This window comes from Pleurodeles waltl, chromosome 9 (assembly GCF_031143425.1).
Source record: "Pleurodeles waltl isolate 20211129_DDA chromosome 9, aPleWal1.hap1.20221129, whole genome shotgun sequence".
NCBI classification, from domain to species: domain Eukaryota; kingdom Metazoa; phylum Chordata; class Amphibia; order Caudata; family Salamandridae; genus Pleurodeles; species Pleurodeles waltl.
The window spans coordinates 297155880-297179035 of NC_090448.1; the positions used below are offsets into that span (position 1 = coordinate 297155880).

Here is a 23156-nt window from a genome sequence, read left to right on the forward strand (position 1 = left end):
AAGCATGAACACAAAACATCACACAAGAGTGGCACAGACAAACACAGGCAGCACATTTCAGGCCACAAGCACTCACACAAACAACAGACAGTTGCACACACAACAACATCCAATGCCTTCACTGTCTCCCCCCTTCCTCCCCCTCCTCCCTCACTGTCACATCCGCACTCACACCTGCATGCACTGCATCAACAGCCACCACAACCATCACCACACCAAGCAGCACACACACCTCACTTGCAGACACCTCCCCAACATCCATCAACGCGTCCCCTATGTCCTCTCCCACCCTGTCTGTCCCCCTCCTAGGAGACATAAACACATGCACTGAGACACCCAACAGCCATCCACCTCACATCAGCACACTGCCCATGCACCTGCACCCAAGTCCAGCACAAATACACCTCCAACAACCACTCCCTCAACCTCCACTCTGATCCCTCCTCCTTCATACCACCACACCGTCCCTAAGAAGCTTTTACTTGCCCAAATTGACCTCTTCCCTCCCTCTCCACCCCCATCCTGTCCGTAAGAGCAGGGCCACAATGACCCAGCCCAGCACCTCAGCCAAACAGTCCATGGGGATAGTGGAGACACCTCCTAGTCGTGGAGGCAAGAAAGGGAAGGATCCCACTCCACCACCCAAGAGAGGGAAGGATCCCACTCCACCACCCAAGAGAGGGAAGGATCCCACTCCACCACCCAAGAAAGGGAAGGATTCCACCCCACCAACTAAGAGAGGTAATAGGCCTCCTCCAACAGCAGTGGGCAAGGAGGCCTCACCTCCAGCAGAGGCTGGCAGGGTTTCCCTTTAAACAGCAGTGGGCAAGGAGCCCTCACCTCCAGCAGAGGCTGGCAGGGTTTCCCCTCCAACAGCAGTGGGCAAGGAGTCCTCACCTCCAGCTGGGACACAACAGTCCTCACCTCCAGCTGGGACACAGCAGCCCTCACCTCCAGCTGGGACACAGCAGCCCTCACCTCCAGCTGGGACACAGCAGCCCTCACCTCCAGCAGAGGGCATGTAGGCCACCCTCCAGGGACTGTTGCACAAGGAGTCCCCTCCAGAAGCAGTTGGCAAGTTCCCCACCTCAGAGACTGTGACCTTGCACTCCCCAGCAAAGTGAAATGGGCATGGAGCCCCTTCCAGAATCAGTGGGCAACTTCCCCACCTCTGACACTGTAACCTTGCACTCCCCAGGAAAGAGAAATGGGCTTGGAGCCCCCTCCAGAAACTCAGGTGCCTGGCCATTCCCAACATGATGCCCCTGCACAGCGTAATGCGGATTTTGTCAGGGAACAAGTTGGGCCTTGGACTGTGCCCAGTGGCCATGTAGGCCTTTTATACTTTGGACTGGCCATTGGCCATTTCTGAACAGTGACTCATATATGTCTTGTCACATGGACAATATGGTAGCTGTTGGCATCAAATTACACTATCAGTTCTGGCTAAATGTTGTCCTTGCATTATTATGACGTGTGTGCTGTGAGACTGGTTTTCCTCTGCAGCTGGTTGTGTCTACGGTGTGTGTGTTTATGGTATGTGTTGTGCGTGTGTATGTGTCACTCTCCTTTTCCTCCCTCCCTCCCTTGTGTGCTAGGCAGATGTACTCACCGTCTTCGTCTTCACTGGCGTTGGCGTTCCACTTGGAGCATGGTGTAGATGAGCATCGGGAACAATTGTAGTTCTGGTTCCATGGCGGCATTGATCTTCTCAGTGTCTCTGATGGTGAGTCTTTTGTCTTCTGTTGTCTGTTTCTGCCAGGCTTTTGATGGCATTGGTACTGCCCCGGAAATCCTGGTGGTTTGCTATGTCATAGTATGGTAGGTGGGTACCTTGTCTTCCTCCTGGCTGTTGATGGCTACCGCCGTGGTCAGTGTTGTTTACACCCTGGCTGTTGGTGTGGTACATTGGCTGTCTATGGGAGTTATCACCGCCATGGTCATAATTTGGCGGTAATTACCATCAGTCTGTTGACGGTGTTACCACCACTTTAACAGGCACTGCCATTGTCATAATGACCACCTAAATGTTTAGGCCGGGCCCCGGAGAATGGGATCCCTGGGGTCGAGATTGACCTGGGGTGGGTGAGCCATGCAGGGTTCGGTGGTTATAGGGGTTGGCCGCAGGCTCCTTGGCCAACCACCACCGCTCACGGCCAAAGGCCTTGTGCAGTGGTAGTTGGAATAATACATAGTAATGAAAATTACTTTACGTCAAAAAAACATAGAAATTCACTTAAAAAACCAAAGGTTACAGGGATGTTATAATTAGGCTCACATATTAAACATACCAAACAATAGAAATTCACCTGTTATAGTTAGATATCTCAAGTAACTATAACTCATGCCCTAAGGTAACTATAACTCGCACCCTCACCATGCACTGCTAATTACTGTACATAATACATCATTCATGATATCTTTGATAACATCATTGATAATATCATTGAAGTATTTGCAGTAAAACTATTTAGCACAAAAACTGTGTATGGCGGGGCGCGAGTTATAGTTACCTAGAGGCACGAGTTATAGTTACTTGATATAACTCCATACACATATATGTATATAAATATATTGTCAAAGTACATAGATGTGGAGTGAAGAGTAGTGAAGCTATATTTACCTATTTACACTTACCTTCTCAATATTTTGATCGTCAATATTTTGGACACAATATTCTGTCTGCGCAGTATTTTTGTCCTTGCTGCTTGATCTTTCTACCTTGTGAGGGACAAGTGTTAAAGTGGGGCATTCGGACATCCACTTGTATTGTAACAACCTTGTGCCCAGGGACACAAGTGGTAAACAGCCTCAATTGTTAAAACTGTTATTCTCTGTCTAGTTTGAACCCCCTAGAAAAGGCTTCACAGGTACAGATAGTGTGAATGTCTGGATGAGTATGTTCCTTGCATTTGGTAATGCTCTTTTTGGTGGTTACCCTATCTAAATGCAGATTTCTCAATTGTAGAATATTTCCAAGGCACCAGACTGGCTCCTGACATTTTCATAGTGGTCCTTCTGTATGCCGTTAGGTTGTATTGTGAAGCACTGTGTTGGCCTTGTTCTGAGGTGGCAGGGCGCAAATGCATAGAACTGCATAAAATTGGCACCCCTGCACACCACCATTAGTTTATTGCTTGACTATTTCTGCATCCTCGAACGCAAAGCACCAAAAAACAATCGGAGATACCAGTGAGCATTTATTTAATTTGAGACCTTTTTAAATGACAAAAAGACGGAGACCACTCACAGACTAGGCAGAAGTGAGTAGTGGATAATCTCTGGTTAGATAGAGTATTCACCGGAAAGAGCTTAACTGAAAGTAAGTTACTTGTTCTTCTGATGGATACTTCTAACTACAGACTCCTTACATTTAGAATAGGTATTAAAGTAGTACCTCCCAAACGATAAGAATATCTGTCATGAGCTAATTCCAGAACTCAGGCAGAATCGAATGGAGAAAGGATCCCTCCAGTTAGCCCTTGGTATCAAGGCAGTATTGCTTTCTGAATGTGTGCACTCACGCCCACAGTACAGTCTGACAGATGTCCAAGACAGGCACTCAGCCTGCCACCACAGTGGTAGCAGCCTTGGCTCTAGGGGAATGCGCCCTCAAACCCTCTGGGAGCTGATTTGTAGCCTGTGCATAGCAGATTTTAATGCAGCGTACTGCCCTGCTTGGGGTCATTCTCTTCTACAATGCTTTTCCCTTCTTTGCTTCTATGAATCCCACCAAGAGCTGATTGAAAAGGCATCACAACTTTGGGCAGAAATGCCACTCTGGTCCTAAGCATGTTTTTCCTGGAAGAAGGTTTATGATTGTTGTGCAGATAGGGCTTAAAACTGAGCCACATGATAAGGATACATTATCACTTTAAGGAAAACAGTCTTCAAACTCATCAAGCACAGAGGATAGCTATACAGTGGTCCAAAAGGGGTGCATATCAACAATGTGAGGGCCAAGTTAAGATCCCACTGTGACACCACGGTTTTGGTGGAAATGTGTGGGTCAAAAAATACATCACAACAGATGATTTGAACAATGATGGCTGAGCAGGTAGTTGTAGAAAAAGAGATAGGGCTGACAAATAACGTTTTAGAGTAACCACAGCAAGTTCTGGGTAGACCCAAGGAAAGAACAAAAAGCAATGCATCAGATAACCAAGCTTTTAAGAACTGTATATGTCGAGCAGTACACCAAGCGACAAACATCTGCCAGCATTCAGCATAGGTGGTATTGGTAGGTGGATGTCTGGCTGACAAGATTACATCCACTACTTCAGGACAAAGGTCAAAAGCAGATGTCACAGCTCAATTGCCATGCATGGAGGTGTAGGTTGGTCAGAGCAAGAAGAACTCTGCTCCAGTACTGCAATAGAAAGTACTTCTGCAGGGACAGCAAAATCAGAGGACAGATGCTAATGGTCAGAAGTTCTGGGCATCACACTCTTGTTGCTCGTTCTGGGGCCACCAGGAGGACTTGGGCCCAGTTGTTTCTGATCTTCTTCCGAACCCTGGACAGGAGAGGTGGAGACTGGAATGTGTCAAGGAGTCTGAGCTCCATTCAGGAGGAAGGAATCTCCAAGAGAAAACTGCTGTGTTAACTCCAATGTGCAAAAAGCTCGGACACTGCACATTCTTGGTGGTGACAAAAAGATTGAGCCAGGGTTCTACCTATTGCTGGAAGACGCTCTGCACCTTTTCTGAGCATAATCAGCATTCATGATCTTTAAGGAAACATCAACTGAGTTTGTCCGCCCTGGCATTTAAAGTTCCAGCTACATGTTGTGACTCAGCAAATTCAGCAATGTTGGCACAGGACTCAAAGCCTCACACCACCCTTCTTGTTGCAGTACCACATAGGCAGAGGTGGTCGCCGCAAATCTCAAGGAGGTGTGGGGGAACAGGGGAGTGGGGAATAAATTGTTTTTTTTTTTAAAGTACCTGTCCTCCTCCAGCGACAGTAGCCTCTTTCCTCTCCCAATGGTGTTTGTGTCCCAGCAGTCCCTCGAACACCAGCACGGGCTCCCCATGCAATCCTGGTGCTGCTCTCATGCTATAAATAGCATGAGAGTAACGTCTGGATTGGTCTGAGTGGCTTGGTCTGCCACTCAGAGAATGCACTGTGTTCTTTGCTGTTTCTCCAACCCAGCTGTGTAACACAGCCGGGTTGGCGAAACCTAAATGAGCATGTCAGTTTGGATGGCCCAAGACAACTGGCCAAACTGAAATGTGCACTTTTAAATGCACTCACTTCATTCCTCCTCTCTCCTCCCATGGCCCAGCCAGGCCCCTTCCTACACATGCTGGCTCAGCCAGCAGCTGAAAAATAAATAAAATAATTAAATATTGTTTCATTTTTCAGTTGCTGGTTCTGAGCCAGTGGGGCAACGCTCCTTCGCCATTGAGGAGGAGCCACCCCTGCACATAGCTGCAGAGTTGTCTTTGAGAACCTGGAAAACTTTACTCTTGATGGACAGAAGGAAAGCTATTGGTGCTAAGAGAATCTCCTACAGCTCCAAGAAAATGCTGTAGAGCCCAGTCTCTGGCGAAGACCAGAGTCTTTTGATCTCCGCCTCTCCTAGGAGGCTTCCCTAAACCGAGCAACAATGCATCCTTCACGACTGTCAGCTCTGACTGATGTAGGGAGATGATCTCCGACTGGTCTCCTTGCAGGCTAGCAGCCACCGCTGCATATCTTCAGCAGTCTCTTGCAACACCTAGGTGGAATCTGATAGGGTTCTTTGGTGCTAAGCCGTCTGAGACTTCAGATCTCACTACAGATCCTATAGGATGCAGGAGGCCCAGATGTCTCAGATCTGATCTCTGAGATCCAAACGAAATGTTGAAACATAAGAATCAAAGCCTGAATGTCATGTACTGATTGAAGTGAAGGGACGACTCAAAACTGCAGTATATCCAGAATGGCTTAGATGAAGGAGAGTTGTTGCGAATGAGTCACATGTGGCTTAGGTATGTGACTGAAAACCTCAAAGGTGTAAGGCGGTCTGATATTGTCTTAAGTTGGTCCAAGACTGTCTAAGGCAAGCTCACCTTGATCAGTCATTCATCGAGTTATGGAAACCTGGTATTCTCAACTTCCAAAGATGTGCTGCAACTACCATCATCCATTTCATGAACACCCGAAGGGCACTGTGAGTCTGAATGGGAGCACAGAGAACTAAAAATGCTTGTGGTCCACTTTAAACCAGAGGTGGTTTTGTGGAATTGCACATAGATGTGGAGCTAGGCATCCTACAATTCCAAATGTACCATCTAATGTCCTGGAACTAAAGAAGATAAAAGATGAGGCTACAGGTAGGCATCTTGATGAGCAAGAAGATCAGAGGGTGACGTTCTAGAATTGGAAGAAGTACAGGAATAGCATGCAGTTCCTTATTCTGATACTGAGGTTCGCTTGATGGCTGCCTTGTCCAAGAGAAGAGGCTAAACAATTCTCTGTAGGATGGACAAGCGGTCCTGCGAGAGTCGCTATGGTGTTGGTGGGCAGCAAAGAAAGGTAGAAATGAAGGTTGGATTGTAGCCATCTTGAACAATTTTTATCACTGATCTGTCTGATGCAATGCTTTGCCACCTTTGACAGTAGTAACTTATCCTGCCCTTCCAACAGGGGAACAATATGCTGCTGTGACCAAACTAAAAGGGGTTTGAAGCAGCAGCAGTCATGGAAGGGCATTGAGTAGTGCATTGTTCCTGTGACCATGGACGGTGTCAGCCAGATCCTTGACCTCTCCCTTGAAAAGGCTCGGATGTCTGTTGATGCGGTTACAGGTCTTGTTGCTGGTTCTGATGGACGCCCCTTTCAAAGCACCAAAACAGGTGGTATTTGGGGATACTGATGTTAAGGCTCTTAGAGACCAAGGGAGGGTACTGTTGTTCTGCTTTCCTTGAGGCACCCCTGGGCCGAGTCTGTTTTTTCCCTGCAGAGACTGGTGTTTTCAAACTGTATGTCCATCAGTGACACCTGTATGCCACTGGAAAACCCTGTTTATCCGATTCTTACATGGCGCCAAAGCACCATGCTGGTACCAACCTACCCCCTAGGGAACCTTTAGCAACAGAAAAGGATGATGGACGGAGTGCTGCAAAAAAAACAAATGGATTAAACCCAGATCTGTGACTGGGGATGAATGCTTGATTTGCTCTGCATTCCATCCATCTTCTGTTTTTTTTGCTTTTTTTGCCCGAAGTGGGAAGGGTATGCCCAGACATGGGTCCCGTGCTCGCTATGCCACCAGATTCAAACTAGCCTGACTGATGAGGGATGATACCTCGAAACAGGTCCCAGGATGCTTGTTTCCAGTCAAGGGAGGACCTGGCTTTGCAGTTCGGGCTGGACTGTTCCCATGGGGAGCAGTGTCAAGACTGATTTGCATGTGGCTGGGTCAAAACTGGAATGACATAGCAAGCAAAAAAACTGATAGATTAAACCCAGATCTGTGACTGAGGGTGAATGTTTGATTTGTCTTGCATTCCGCCCATCATCTTTTGTTTTTGCACTGAGGGGTAATCTGGCAGTTGGGGACATTCATTTTCTCAAAGCCTCAATTCACTCTGAGAATCCAATTGGAGGTGTGGTAGGGAAAGAGATAGGGTTCAGCCTGCTAGCTGACGCTTAACCCAGACGATTCTTGATGTAGGGTGCTGGAGGAGGATAGATGTGTCCACTGGAACAGGTTCCTTTGTTGAATGGGAGCAGAGTCTCTGAAAAAGTCTGTCCTGCTGTCAGTAGTTCCCTTACAACACTGACTTTCACCTCCACTGATGGCATTTGGAAGTCAATTGCTTCTGAACCCCTTCTAACAACCATGACAAATATAGTCCAGGTGAAGGATTCAGGCCAGTGTCAGGGTACCGACAGAGGTCACTATTGTCATGGAGACCCAAAAATAAATTCTCCTCGTCATAAAATTGAAGTCCATTATCCCCATAACTATCATCATGGTGTTAAGGGTGAGAGACCCTCCCTTTGACAAAGGAAGTGTCCCTTCTGAGCTGTGGGTTGTGTTTGAGGCTGAGGTGGGCAGTTCTTCCTGAGTCTGTGGTGTCAATGTACAGGGATCTGGCAAGAATCTCGATGCCCTGTGCTCTAACTCACAGGGGGTCCAGGAACTGGATCAAGAGGCACACTCAGTGTCAGGGATGGATAAGCAGATCCTTGGGCCCAAGAGTGTGACAAAGAGGGTGTTTGGACAGAATATCAGAAAATATCAACTGATACAAAAATATTCTGTCAAGAATATCGGGAGTCAAAAATATTGACAACAGAAATATTTAATGTAAAAATATTGTTTTTAGTGTTGGTTTTAATATCATTGTAAAACATATTGTTGTATTTAATATCGTCATAACTGTTAATTAGTGTGTAAATTATTTTACTGTGTTTTATTGTATCTGGTTATTTTTGTATTTGTGTTTTTAGTAAAAATTTAGTTTTAGTTATGAAATTGTTGAAATATGTATATTTAGTTGCATTCATATATATAAATAATTGTTTAAGACTTTTGATTAGTAGCAAGTATTGGGTTTTTAGAGGATGAGAATGGAGAGATTGTTTTAAAAATGTATCTTTTAAATTAAAATGTATATTAATAGTTTTGAGGATATGAAAATTAATAAATTAGATTTTTTAAATATATTTTGTTATATTAATATGTTTAATGCATTTTAATTTACATTTAAATTAAGATATGTAGTAATGATATAAAATTAAAAAACGTTAAAAAATAAAAAAATGTAAATATATAATAAAATTGTTAATAAAAGAAAATATTTAGAAATTGTTTTATTGAACAACTTCTGTTCACATATTGTTTGTAAAAATCATTTAAACATTATGGTTATTTTATAATTTTTCTTTTTTGTTTCAAAATTACATTTTTATTTAAAGTATGTTTTAGATTTATGAAAAATATAATAGTTAACTAAATATTTCTGAATTTTGTGAGGGTTAATTTTAGAATAATAATTTATTTGTTATTTTGTGGTTTAAAGTTTAGGATTGTTAGAAAAAATCCAAACATATTTGAACTAATAAACAGCAATAAAATATATATTATTTAACTTTAATATTTACATTTGTATATAGAGGTTTGTAGGGCAAACAGTTTTCATGCTTTAGTAAAATGTGTATGAGTATGCAGTATTAACCACTGAGCTGCTGGCCCTCCCACTCCTGGCTATTTAGGGTAGTTCTCGCTAAGGCACCCATAATGTTTTGTTCACATAAGCTATCCACACCAAATTTGCATCATTTTTTTCCAACATCCTGGGAATTCTAAAGATACCCAGAGTTTGTGAGTTCCTCTGGAGGAGATTGAGAAATTAGCCAAAATACAGCTACAATTTTGTTTGTTTGGGAAAAGGGCAAAAAGTGCTGCAGAAGAAAGCATCTATTTTTCCCCTGCAAATGAGATCAGCTAAGGGTTTGGAGTGATACAATCACTATCCTTCCAGCTTTCAGGAACAGACAGACTTGAATCTGGAAAAACTTATTTTTCACCACATTTTAATGGAACATACCACATTTTAACTAATTTTTGTCCTTTCAGCCTTCTTCAAAATGACAAAATGGTTATGAACTCAGTGGTGGATCCTGGACAGCTAAACATTTCTGAAAAGTAGACACAATTCTAAATTCAGCAAAGGGTCATTTGTGTGGATCCTTCAGGGTTTCCCTATAGAAAGTAACAGCTGAAATTAAAAAATAAAATTGGATTTGAGTTGAAAAAAAACAGCAATTTCTGTCTACGCTTTCTTCTGTAACTTTTTCCAGCTATGGCAGATTTTTGAAAACAATATGCAATTACGTCTGCTGGACCCTTCTGGTTGTGGGATACATAGGGCTTGTAGGCTCATCAAGAACCCAAGGTACCCAAAGTACCCAGAGCCAATAGATGAACTGCACCTTGCAAGGGTTTCCATTATATACCGGGTATACAGCAATTCATGTGGTAAAATATAAAGAGTGAAAAATAGGTATCAAGGAAACCTGTGTAGTTCCAAAATCGGCACAAGATAAGGAGTTTAGAAGCAGTGGTTATTCTCTGAATAATCAGTGGCATCTCTGAATTCGGGAGTCCCCATATTGGCATGTGAATTACAGGGCATTTTGCAAAATGACTTCTTTCTTACTCACCGTCTTACATTTGGAAGGCAAAAATGTAGAGAAAGACAATCAGCAATAACACTTGTTTAATTCTGTGTTTCTCCAATTCTCCCAATAAAAATGGTACCACACTTGTGTGGGTAGGCCTAGTGCCCGGGACCGGAAACGCCCCAAAATGCAACATGGACACATAACATTTTTCCATTGAAAACTGACATATTTTTTGGAAAGTTCCTAGCAGTGAATTTTGGGCTGTAGCTCTGCCGGCATTTAGGGAAACCTACCAAACCTGTACATTTTTTAAAACAAGACACCTAGGGAAATCCAGAATAGGGTGACTTGTGGGGCTCTCACCAGGTTCTGTCCAGAATCCATTGCAAACCCCAACATTTGTAAAAAAAAACTCATTTTCCTCACATTTTGGTGCTGCAAAGTTCTGAAATCTGAGGAGAGCCACAAATGTCTTTCCACCCAGCATTCCCCCAGGTACACCCAATATAAATAATCCCTCACTTGTGTGGGTTGGCCAAGTACCCATGACAGGGAAGGTCCCAAAATGTATTGTGGCCATAATGATAACCAAGGTGATAGTACTAATTAGTTCTGGGATTGGAAACCATTTAGGGAAACCTATCAAACCCAGACATTTTTGAAAAATAGACATCAAGGGGAGTCCAGGGAGGTATCACTTGTGAGGATTCTCCAGAGTTTTTTTTTCCCCTGAATGTCCTGCAGAGGTAAACCATTGTATTAAAACACTATTTTTCCCTGCATTTCTGTGACTTAAACTACAGGAATATGCAGGGTCCACAAACTGCTTAGCACACAGCGTTCCCCAACTTGTCTTGATAAAAGTATTACCCCACTGGTGTGCCTGGACTTACTTACTGTCCGTGACAGGAATGGGTCACACAACGGTCAATGGTAGTCCTTCATGACCCAAAGTGGGGAAACACCAGGTGGTAGGAATTTTATGGATTCCTGCATATTTCTGGAGTTTGCGTAATAGAAATGCCAGGAAAAAAAAGTTTTTATTAAATGTTTCACATTTGCAGGGTATTCTGGGTAAAAAAACTTTGGAGAATCCACACAAGCCACACCTCCGTGGACTCCCCCGGGTGTCAGGTTTTCAAATGCCTGGGTTTGGTAGGTTTTCCTCTATGGCCGCTGACCCCAGGATGCAAGACGCAGGTGACCACCTTACAAAACCAGGTTGTTTTGTGATAATTTGGTATCTCCACAATACGATTTGGGTCCTTGTCTGTCATGGTCCTGTGCGATGATGAGGGTTACCCAAACCGTGCGAGACGTCCAGCAGGATTGCAAGGTGGGTTTCTGCACTAACCCTATTTTGAGCATAATGCCCAAAACTATCTTTAGGTCCACCAGAGAAGTGGGAGTCAACTGGCTTGCCCTAAAACAGTGCCCTAGAGTGCCTCCATGCTCCCTCAGAAATTGTTCGGAATGCAAATTTGTTTGCTGTGCAGTTTGCTGAAGGAAGTCAACATTCAAAAAGAGATGGACATAGTCAACTGGCAAAAAGTTGTCTGTATCTACCTTACATGCAGCATCACCAGTAAAAAGTGAAATTTGAGGCTGAACTAAATTGGGGGGCTGCCAATAGAGCACTCTGTCTGTCTTTGCCACCTCATGCACATTCTCTCTGGTTTGGGCTAACCCGCTGTTGTCTCGCTGCACAGACTGTGCTTGTGAAGGGACAGCACAACTGTCCTCATCGTCTCCCTCAGAATAACTGGAAGAGGTGTCGTTGGATGGGACTCTGCAGACTGAAAAATCACTCCCAGATTCTGCTCCATTGTCCTCTCCCTCAGATGCTGTCTCAGTATCTTCTGTCTCAGTTGCTGATCCTGCCGCAGAGCTGTACGCCACAACTTGAGTTAGGGCTTCAGCAGCAGTCATCCAATGAGATGCCATCTCTTTTACTAGGTAAACTGTCCCTCTAAAACACTAGCCTCCGTAGGTGGCAGATATGGTGACAAAATTGCTAATGGGTGTGTGTGTGTGTGATGTGTGCAACAGTAAATGTCAGTCAACTTACATTACCTTTTCTTCCTCCCTCAATCAGCAAGTTCTCTGAAGACAATGAAAAAAACAAAAAAGACACACTATTACTTCACCTTTCCACATACCATCATCGCAGCCTTTAGCGCTGGTGGCACCCAGTGAGACACGTTTTTTTGCCGCTCACCCTTCATGACCTCCTCCTTCGATTCCCTCACTACCACCCAGCAAAATTGCCCTTCATCTCTCCCAGGCCCCCTTTGCACATACATTTCATTTGTTCTAAAGCACAGATAACTGTTGGCATTATTAATCCACTCAGCAATTCACATAAAATACAGATCTGTTCTTTGCAGCAGGCATATAAACCATGTGTGCTACTTTATGGCATCAAAACTGCCACTCATTAAAAGTTTGATCTCTTCCTCTAGCAGGAACATAATCACAAGCGTTAATTTTATTGGTAACTAAAAGCTTATATATATATATAAATATATGTATAATCTATAACATCTATGCACGTATATATGTATATATAAAGAGAGATCATTTTTATATGTGTGTGTGGTTTCCCTGGGGGCAATCGGATCCCCCAGGGTAATCACACATACAATAGCGAAAGTGACCTATATATATTTATATATATATATACATACATACTTATAGATACATAAATATATATGTATGAGAGAGACTTCCCACCCTCTATAGAGTCTCTCTCTCTCTCCCCCTACTATCTATCTATCTATCTATCTATCTATCTATCTATCTATCTATCTATCTATCTATCCGTGTATATATATATATATATATATATATGTATATATATATATTTATATGTATATATATATATATCTTTTTAAAAAGCTGTGTGGTTTCCTTGTGGAGCAATCGTGACCCCAGGGAAACTACATATCTATGAAAAAAAATCAGCCCTGCTCATGGGCGACCCCTGTCAATTGAATTCTTTACATTTTTGAATTTAATTTTTATATTTTAATCCCTTGGGGGGGTGTGATCACCCACCGCAGGGGTAAACACACTTATTTTATTTTTTTTAAAAAGCCCACTGCCAAACTCATAATCAGGCCTGTAGTCTTTATTTTAGGTTTGTCTATCGGCCCTTTTTTACCACTATCTTCTATTTTGTAATTTATTTGTGTCCATTTTAGTCTATTATCCTGGAGTCAGGTCACAAAAAGGTAATGCTGTTCATTGTAAAAATATAATCTTGTTTTTTAAGGCCTGGGTAGGTGGGCTTAAAAGGGAGGGCAGGAAGTTAGCTATAGTGTTGGTTTTGGGTTTTGTGTATTTTTTGATGTGTCGCTGTTATTGTTTTTGACTAGTTTGTAGGTTTGCTTTTTTGTACACCATTTTAGTAATTTATCACTATGTTATGTTAAACTGAATTCTGTTAGTTATATTTCGATGACTATGAGGGTAATTGGGAGTTTAGCGGACGGCAACATCTGTCTGCCAAACTCCCGATGAGGAGAATGCTGTGGTGCTGGCGGTCTCCTCACCGACCCCATTACAACTTTCCCACTGGGCTGACTGGCGGAAATCAAGGTTTCCGCCGGTCATCCCAGTGGGGATGGTGCGGCAGCATTGTTCCCGGCTCACAATTGAGCTGGTGGCAATGCTGCTGCACGCTGGTGGCAATGCTGCCGCACGCAGGGTGCACCAGCTCCCTTGAAATACATATTGTCTGCACAGGATTTCAAGGGGGTTGGGCAGGGGACCCCTGTACTGCCCATACCACCAGCATGGGCAGTGCAGGGGCCCTCCATGGTCCCCTGCACTTGTTCTCTGCCCAGGGGATTACGAGTCCCTCTCCTGACAGCCTTTTCCTGGCGGTTTGAACTGCCAGGAAAAGGCTGGCGGAAAGGGGAGTCGCGGGGCCCCTGGAGGCCCCTGCACTGCCCATGCCACCGGCATGGGCAATGCAGGGGCCCCCTGACAGGGCCCCATGGAGCTTTTCAAGCGCGACGGGTGCAACTGCACCCATCGCACAGCCGCAACACCGCCGGCTCCATTTGGAGCCGGCTCCTGTTTTGCGGCCGAGATCCCCGCTGGGCCGGCGGGCGGAAACCAGCAGGGATCTCCAAATGGCCGTGGCGGGAGTGCGGCTGCATTGGCGGCCGCCCGGCGGTCCGATCTTGGCCAAGGTCGTAATGAGGGCCATAGTTTTTAAGAATTTTGGTAGGTTACTATTTAATATATGATATGCTTTTTGCTATAATTTCTAAGTAATATTTATGAAGAGTTTAACTTTAAATGTAGCTTATCATCCATGGTTTGTTTGCTAAGGTTAGAGGCAATTTGGGCACCAGATTGCTCCATTCTTGGTTGTTCATAGCATTGCTTTTTTTGTAATGCTTCTATAAAATTGTACAGTGTACGATGGGTTCTTCTAAAATGGATTGGAAGAAATTGTGCCATCTTCCCACTGCGTTGTTGTTTTTGCTTCCTGTGCCAATATGTTGTCATAGTCATTCCACAGTGGAATTTGGAATTTGGGCTGGCTTTTGTGTCCTTAGCGATGACATCTGCCAACTCAAATGTTTTTTAAATAGTTCATTAGGAGGCTAAGGTGGTCATTACGAGTCTGGCGGTCACTTAACCGCCAGATTCGCAGTGGCGGTCAAACTGCTGCCAATGCGGTGGTCTGAGTGCCACATTATGACACCAGTGATCGTGCCGCAATTGGATCGCCAGCACCGCCAGGATTAGAGATCCTGTCGATCTAGCTGTTGTGGAGGTCTTAATCTGCCACGGCCGCGCTGCAAGCAGTGCTGCCTTGGGGATTACAACCTCATTCTCCACCAGCAATTTCATAGCGGTAACACCACCATGAAAAGGCTGACAGAGAATGGGTCAGGGGTTCCCTGCACTGCCCATGCACTTGGCATGGGCAGTGCAGGGGTCCCCCTGGCCAGCACCCTTGTAATGTTCACAGTGAACATTGCAAGGGTGCTGGTGCACCCTGCATCCTACAACATTGCCATCCGGCTCGATTACGAGCCAGAGACAATGCTGTAGGGTGTTTTCCACTAGGCCAGCGGACAGAAACTCAGGTTTCTGCCCGCTGACCTAGCGGGAAACTCTTATTGGGCCCGGCAGGGAGGTAGCCACTATGGCGGCAACCTATTAGTTAAGTGGAGTGGTTGGCTACCTCTGTGACAGAGCTGTAGACTAGTTCTATCATTTTTTTAATTTACATTTTTGTCAAAATGTGCCAAAGTTATTAGCAAAACAAAATACACTTTTCCTATGGAAACCAAATACTAACTATAACTACCTACTGGTGACTATATATATATATAAATATATATATATATATATAATTGGTTGGTTTAGTTTGATTTTTTTTATTTGTTCAGGCCTTTTATGGTAAACACTACCTACTGAAACAGATTTGCTGGTTGTTAGAAATTGGGTTTCTGGTTGGCAGAAGTCAGCACCATATCCTAGCGGAACTACAATCCTAGTCAGGGCAAGTCAGATACACACCATAAATTAACTTGTGCTTGCCCTCCGGTAGCTTTGCACAGAGCAGTCACGCTTAATTTAAGAGGAAATGTGTAAAATATTTGTGAAACACTTCAAACAGTAACACAGTGAAAACACCATAAAAAGACTTCACACCAAGTTAGAAAATTAATTGTATTCTTATAAATAAAACATGGCTAAAATGACAACAATCCCATCAGTAGAAGTTGAGATATGAATGTTTTAAGAATAAATGTATGAATAGCACTTAGAAGCAATAAGTGCTTATTGGGGTATCTGGGTCGTGCTTGACTGAGACAAAGTCAAACGTTCAGGCCACCTGCTAGGGAGTGCAGGTCAGCTACAGGACCCACACAGGGATGAACAAAGCACCTTAATCCTTGTCACAGCACAAGATGGGTCAATGATCCTTGCGCAGTTGGGGTGTTGCGCTGGACTTCTCCATGCAACTGTGGCGATGCGTTTATTCCATTGAGCGAAGCGCTGTTTCCAAGTACAGCGTTTCCAAATACAATGTGCTGGTTTAATCCACGCAGGAGGAGGCGATGCTTCGGTCTTCCCTTAGCAGTGCCTGCAATGTATTGGTTGCACCAGGTTTTTCCACGCAACCGTGAAGATGCGCCAGTTCTGATGAAGATGCGTGGGTTCTGGTAGTTGCTCACTTTATATTCATTTCCAAGGGCGAACTGGATTGATACCCATTGGCAGAGCATGACTTGCAGTACTAATACCCAGTCATGCCTCTAAAGTGGGGGGTGACTTTAAAGTGTAAAGAGGTTCTTTCATCCTGCCCTGCCTTCAGACTCACTATAGGGGGTTATGAAGCCCTTTGTGTTGAAGCAGGACACTGTCTATCCCCTCCCATCCTGACCAGGATGGGAAGCATTGCACAACGTCCAGCTGTCACCCAACCCCGGTATGTATTGGAGACAGGATCGGGGCACACAGGGCTAAGAGCAAGAAAATGCAAAATTTCTAAAGTGGCATTTTTGAAATTGTAACAATAAATCCGACTTTACCATTAAAGAGGATTTATTAACAGATGTAATAAACATGATAAATGTACTCCTTCTCAATTAGGAATTACAGCTTTTTAAATGTAATAAGGAATCCCCAAAGTTAACATATGAGAGGGGTAGGCCTCACAGTAGCAAGAATCAAATTTGTTTTTTTTTCCACTGTCAGGCTATGTAAAACATAAGAGTATTTGCCCTGCCTTTTAATTACATAGCACCCTGCCCTATGGGCACCCTGGGGCCTGCCTCAGGGGTAACTTACATGTAATAAGAGGGGAGTTTAAGCCTTGGCAAAAGGTGTTAAATGCGGAGTTAACAGGGCAGTGTAACAGCATATACAGACTTTGCAATGGCAGTCCTGAAACATTGTTAAGAGCTACTTGACTGGGTGGCATAAGCAGTGCTATGGCCCCACTAGTAGCATTTAATTTACAAGTCCTGAGCACAGGAAGTGCTCTTAACTAGGGATTTATAAGTAAAAGAAATATGCCAATTGTGGATGTACCAATCAAACCATGTTTAGGGGAGACAGCACATGCACTTTAGTACTGGTCAGCAGTGGTAAAGTGCTCAGAGTTCTAAGGGCACCAAAAAGAAATCAGCAAAAATGTGAGACAAACAGGCAAAATGTTTGGGGGAAGAACACTCAAAGGCTGCCAGGTCTAACACTGGTGTGCAGAAGTTCCAAGCATTAGAACCCTGCTTCTTCAGTCCAGCGAAGTTGCTCCTTGGCTGGATTGACTAGGGTGATTGGTCCAAGTCTTCACCAGTTGGAAGTCCAACAACTTTTCTGAGGTGTCCTAGTTTGAGCACATATTGGGCAAGATCTTACATATGTTTCAGCATCAGAATTCAACATGGGCCACCAAATGGAGCGGAGGAGCAGTTCCTTTGTGTTCCTAATTCCATGATGTCCAGCAATAGGGGAGTCATGACACATTTGCATGGCTTCAGTTTGCACCTTCTTAGTAGGCAAAATAAGGTGTTTTATGATAGTAGTACTCCTGATGCTTCTGTAAGTGGGAACTTAACAAGTTCCATTCTTCCATGGGTAAATTTTGATACTCTGCTTTTACACGGTCGAGAAAGGATTGAGCGACTCCCACTATTCGATATGGCTCTATGATGTGTGGATAAGTAGTATTTGTGCTCTCCGGATATCGGCGGGATAGAGCATCTGCTACAACATTTTGGGATCCAGGTATGTATGTTACTACAAAATCATACTGGCTAAAAAAGAAAGCCCTCCTGGCTTCCCGACTTTTCCGGCATTGAAAACGTCTCCTGAGAACCCATTAGAAAAAGTCTCCATTCCTTGCAGGCAGCTTTTAATGCTAATAATTCCCTCTCCAACACGGAATAGTTTCGTACAACATCTGACAACACATGGGATAGGTAAAAGACAGGATGTTCAAGGCCATCATCGTCTTGTCTTTGTAGTAACACGGCTTCAATAGCTGTGCATCAGTGACCACTATACATTTCTTGGTAGTGTCGGGATGACATAATATCGGAGCTTGTGTAATGGCACATTTTAGACTCTGAAAGGCTCTTTCTGCTTCTTCTGTCCAAATGACGCCCTTCTATAGATTTTCTTTTCTGATGGTCTGGGTTATCTGACCTTGTTGTTGGGCAAAGTCCACAGAAGCAGGAAAAGCCCAATCTAATATAGCTTGTACCTTTTCTGGGTCCATGGCGATGCCATCTTGGTTGATACAGAACCCAAGATATTGAACCTCAGTCTTATTGAACTCACACTTTTCAGGCTTACAGTACCGGTTGTTTTGTTTGTGAGTCTTTCCAGGACCTGAAGAACATGCTTAGTATGGTATTCAGGGCAATGAGAATATACAAGAATGTCCTCTAGATAGATGACAACACGTTGATTCAAAAGATCTGAGAAAACCTAATCCATAAATGTTTTGAATATGATAGGTGCATTAGTCAGACCAAAGGGCATGACGCAGTATTCAAAATGACCTAATGGAGTACGAAAAGCGGTCTTCCATTCATCACCTTCCTTAATCCGCAAAAGATGATAGGCACCCCGCAGATCTAACTTGGTGAATACCTTGACTCTTTGGACTGCTTCCAAAATATCCTTAATAAGAAGTAGGGGATACCTATCCTTGATTGTAATTTTATTCAACTCTCGAAAGTCAATACAGGGGCGGAGATCTTTAGTCTTCTTAGGTACAAAGAAAAGAGGAGCCCCAGCAGCTGATGAAGAGGGAACAATCAATCCGCTTTGCATGTTTTCATCTATGTATTCCTTAAGTACTTTTCTTTCCTGCTGTGATAAGGAATACATTCTTCCGAAGGGTACTACTTTCCCCAGTATCAAAGAAATAGCACAGTCATAATCCCGATGAGGAGGCAAAATGGGTTTTTGAGGTTTCTGGAACACGTCAGAGTATCCTTGATAGCATCTGGGTATTCCTTGAAAAGTGTTTATGGTATTGCTTCCCTCATTAGTAGAGGAAATGGACCCTTTTGGAGACCAGTAGGAATCTGTTGAATAGCAATGTAATTGACAAACGTGGAATGAGAGTGATATAGTCTGTGTCTCCCAATTTATATATGGATTATGTTGTGTTAACCAAGGAATTCACAGAATCATAGTATGGTTAGGAGAAGATATCAAGTCAAAGGCAACATGTTCCTGATGTCTTCCAATTTGCAGGCAAAGGGTAGGAGTAGTATCCACCACTGGTCCGGAAGTTAAAAGAGAGCCATCTACTGCTTGAACATGTTCGGGGATCTCTTTAGGAACACAAGGTATTCCTTTTTCCTTAGCCCATTTCTCATTTAGGAACATCCCACTGGCTCCAAAATCCCATTACACGAATACTTGCTCTTCCTGGTTAGGGCACTGTAGAATTACTGAAAATATAAAAAGATCTGTGGTATCTTCTCTGGAGGAGCAGATGGAAGGTATCTCAATGCCTCCCGTCCCCTTTCTTCTCACAGGGGATGGGAGGTGGCATTTCCCGATTGGACACATTCGAATGAGATGACCCGCATTGCCACAATAAAGACACAAGCCTTTGCGTTGTCTGTTTTCTCATCCTGCTTCAGATAACGGTCCACGAGCAACATCAATTTGCATGGGCATGAAATAGTCAGAAGGAAAGTCTTTAATGATGTGATAAGTAGGTAATTAGAGACCCAAAGGCTTTTTGTGTTCTAAGGTCCAGGTGGGGGTAGAGGCACAGCTTTGGGTGGCTATACCAAGTCTACAACTGGCATCTCGTTCTAGCATTACACGTAGCCCCCGTGGCAACTGAGCAGTGCACCTGAGCGGCCGTCCCCTAAATCTAGGATGGAGGTTTCCATAATCACATGAATGAATGTGCATCTCTGGAAGGGCTAGTACTTTAATTGCTTGGCAAAGGTCCATTGATGCACAGGCACCAGATAGTCCTATCACACAAGGTGCCCACCTGGCCTGAAAACAGAGAGAACTATGGGCCTGCTGTCCTGATCTGATCTGAAATAAGGCGATCCCTAACATGAATTTTGCGAAATCCACAAAAGTATTCAAATTCACATCTTTTTTAAAGTGAATGTGCATCTAGTGTAAGCAAGAGTTGTGATATGCATGGAAACTGGTTAATACATAAACTGTCACCCAGATGTAACCTGGAAGGCTGAGAACGTAAACTTCACTTCATCTCAGTTTACCATGTGCTTTTTCATTGAAGTAGCAATGGGCTTTCAGGCGAAAGGGTAAAAAGAAGGGTAGGACTGTGAATAACGAGAAGTCAGCCTGGAGTGCAAATGCACATTGGTTAAAGATTGCAGAGAATACAAACCAGGCCATAATTAATATTGACAAAATGTGTGATGCACTCTAGGCAATAAAACATTCCAATTCCAATGATCTTTTCATACAGGATTGACTTCAACTTTGGATGAATTTTCATATAAAAAATGACTGAATGGACGTTTTAATCCATTTTTCTGCTTTGGAAATATGTTCTGCATCCTTGCTGCAGCAAACACACTTTTTCAAAAATGCACATATTACCTTTTAGGTACCATTTGAAGTTTCTTATTCATTTCAAAAACACATACTTGGACTTTGTACAATTAAAATAATTTTAAACAGCAAACCTGTTTATGGCTTGACCAGTAGGCTTCAGTCACTGCAGAGGTCAAAAACACCAGAAATTAAGGACAGAAAATGAAGGAAACATGGCAATAGCACACAAAATAGAGGAAACATGGCAAAAGCATGGACTTCCTCTAATACATTTACCTGAACTATTTTGGCAACTCAGCGTAAACGTCTTCCTTCTCACAAAATAATATATACTGTATTTCCACACTACGCCCACTCTGTTTCCATCCTATTAGTCTAAAGTGGAGCTCATCATAATCTACATTCATTGCGTTACCTGACTCTTCCCCTCTCCACCTATGTCACGATTACCTCATCCTCCATTGCTAAAGCATGATCAGGCATAAACTTGAGTTGATGTTTGTGTTCAATGGACACAACAGACTAAATGGCCAGAACGTCTGCACTTAATGCAGGGATTTAGAGACAATGCCGTGGAAATATTTCAACTCTTGATTGAAGTCATGTTGTCTAAAAAATGTCTGATAATCCTGTTGAAGTGTGTTCTGACAAACGTTCTTCTTATTGCCTCTGCAAGTATTAAATGGCTCCTGTAATTATTGAAGCAATGGAGAAGTTCATGCCACCCTGTAACGCATTTTGCAGGGTCGAAAGGAAAAAACAAATAGCTTAGTAGATGCCAAATGCAAAACCCGTATAGTTGATATGTACTCCCTACATTCCTACCTGCACTAGAACCCAGTCATGTGGGTAGCCTGGACTCAGAAAGCTTGTAACAAACAAAGAAAGAGCAGTAAACATCAACACAACCTGTGCCTTTATTATAGGGCATATGCCACTTTGTGGGACAATGATCAGTAATACAAGCTGTGAAAAATGTGCTAGCTATGGAGGTTAGAGGCCTCTTGTGTTTGTGATATCAGTCACTCTGAATTTCCATATGTTTACACCATACTCTGTAGTTCAGTAACTGTGGGGCCTTAGTGGAAGGAGGTAGTCAAGAACTAGAAGTATTTGTGATGCCGAGATCAGCTAAAAATACGAGATCCTTACTTAATTAAAGTGTACACTTTGTAGCTATGTTGTTGAAACATATAGAAACCAAAGCATTGTTCCACGTCTCAAAATACGAAGACTGTCTTACTTTTGGCATAGTCAACATTCGACAATTCGTACTTATTCTTGTTTTTTCCTGGTTACCCCAACATAAGCACATCAAAACAAACAGCTCAAACTCGGGTATCTCTCCGATGTACTTACCAAGGTTAGAACAACCAGAGTCAGTAGAATGGGCTCAGGTATACCAAACTGCTTCAAGACCACTTGCCCAATTCAATATTGCATTATATTGTAATAGCATTTAGACAGCGCCTGCTACCCCTGAAAAGGTGTTGAAGCACTTTTAGGTGGGTACTATGTTACTCTTGAACCAAAGGTTATAGGGAAATCCAGTGGTTATCGTTGGTTATTATGGGTTATTAGTTCATGTAAGTTGCAAGGATAGTCTTGTGGTATCAAGGAAACCATGTAATCTATTTACTCCAGTTTCTGTGTGCTAGATTAAATTAATACAATTTGTCATCATTAGTGTGTGCTCTGTGAGTTCATGTATTGGCTGGAGGGTTAAATGGATAGATGAGTAGGTGTGTGAGAACTCACGGAGTTTCATTCTGCGGAGTTCCGCTGAGTTACATGAAAACTCTGTGAGATTCCGCAGAGATCTGCGAGCAGGCAGAAATCGGTACCCCATGCTGCCCGCGATGATTTTTTTTTTTTTTTATAAGCAATTTGTTTTATTTTGTTTTGACAAATATCATACAAATATCAAATAAGGTAGGACTTCTTGAACAAAATGAAGCTCCAGGCATGTAGTCCCAGTCGCCACCCATCCCACCCACCACCCTGCGTATCAAACCACCTTAGAGTGCAAAGAATCCAGAGTTGAGGACAACCCATAGTACTCCAACCATTTACCGCAAATTTTTGAGAATTTCTTTGGACATCCCTGGGCTATGTAGATCAGTTCCTCCTGCTTAGCACCCCAATCCATACCAGCATGCCATTGTTTCAAAGTTGGCTGGGTGGGTTGTTTCTATGTTTGTGCTATGTCCCTTTAGGCCACCAAGGTGGACAATCCCACCAGAGTCCTATGCCCCAGGATTCCCCGAGGTAATCCATTATGCCCAATAGTGCCACTTTAAGAGTGAGTCGGATTGCGAAATTAATGATGGCGAAAAGAGTAGCACCAATCTAGGATCAATAGCAAGTTATCTGTGGACAGTTCCAAACCATGTGGAAGAATTCCACGTTGGGGGACTGACAACAGGCACATCTGGGGTCTGAAAGGATACCAGCGTAACCCAGTCATTGAGGAGACAAGTGGTTTGGTGTA

General features: G+C 43.4%; 1 long non-coding RNA gene across 1 annotated transcript in view; it reads right to left on the bottom strand.

The window, feature by feature from the left end:
- The window catches only part of LOC138258609 (uncharacterized), a 338986-nt gene that overhangs the window by 11613 nt on the left and 304217 nt on the right, over window positions 1–23156 (bottom strand). The window contains exons 5-6 of the long non-coding RNA XR_011198452.1: window positions 20797–20828; window positions 12194–12223 (exon numbers count right to left, since the gene is read on the bottom strand). This is a non-coding gene — a long non-coding RNA (uncharacterized lncRNA). The remainder of the gene's footprint in view (window positions 1–12193; window positions 12224–20796; window positions 20829–23156) is intronic.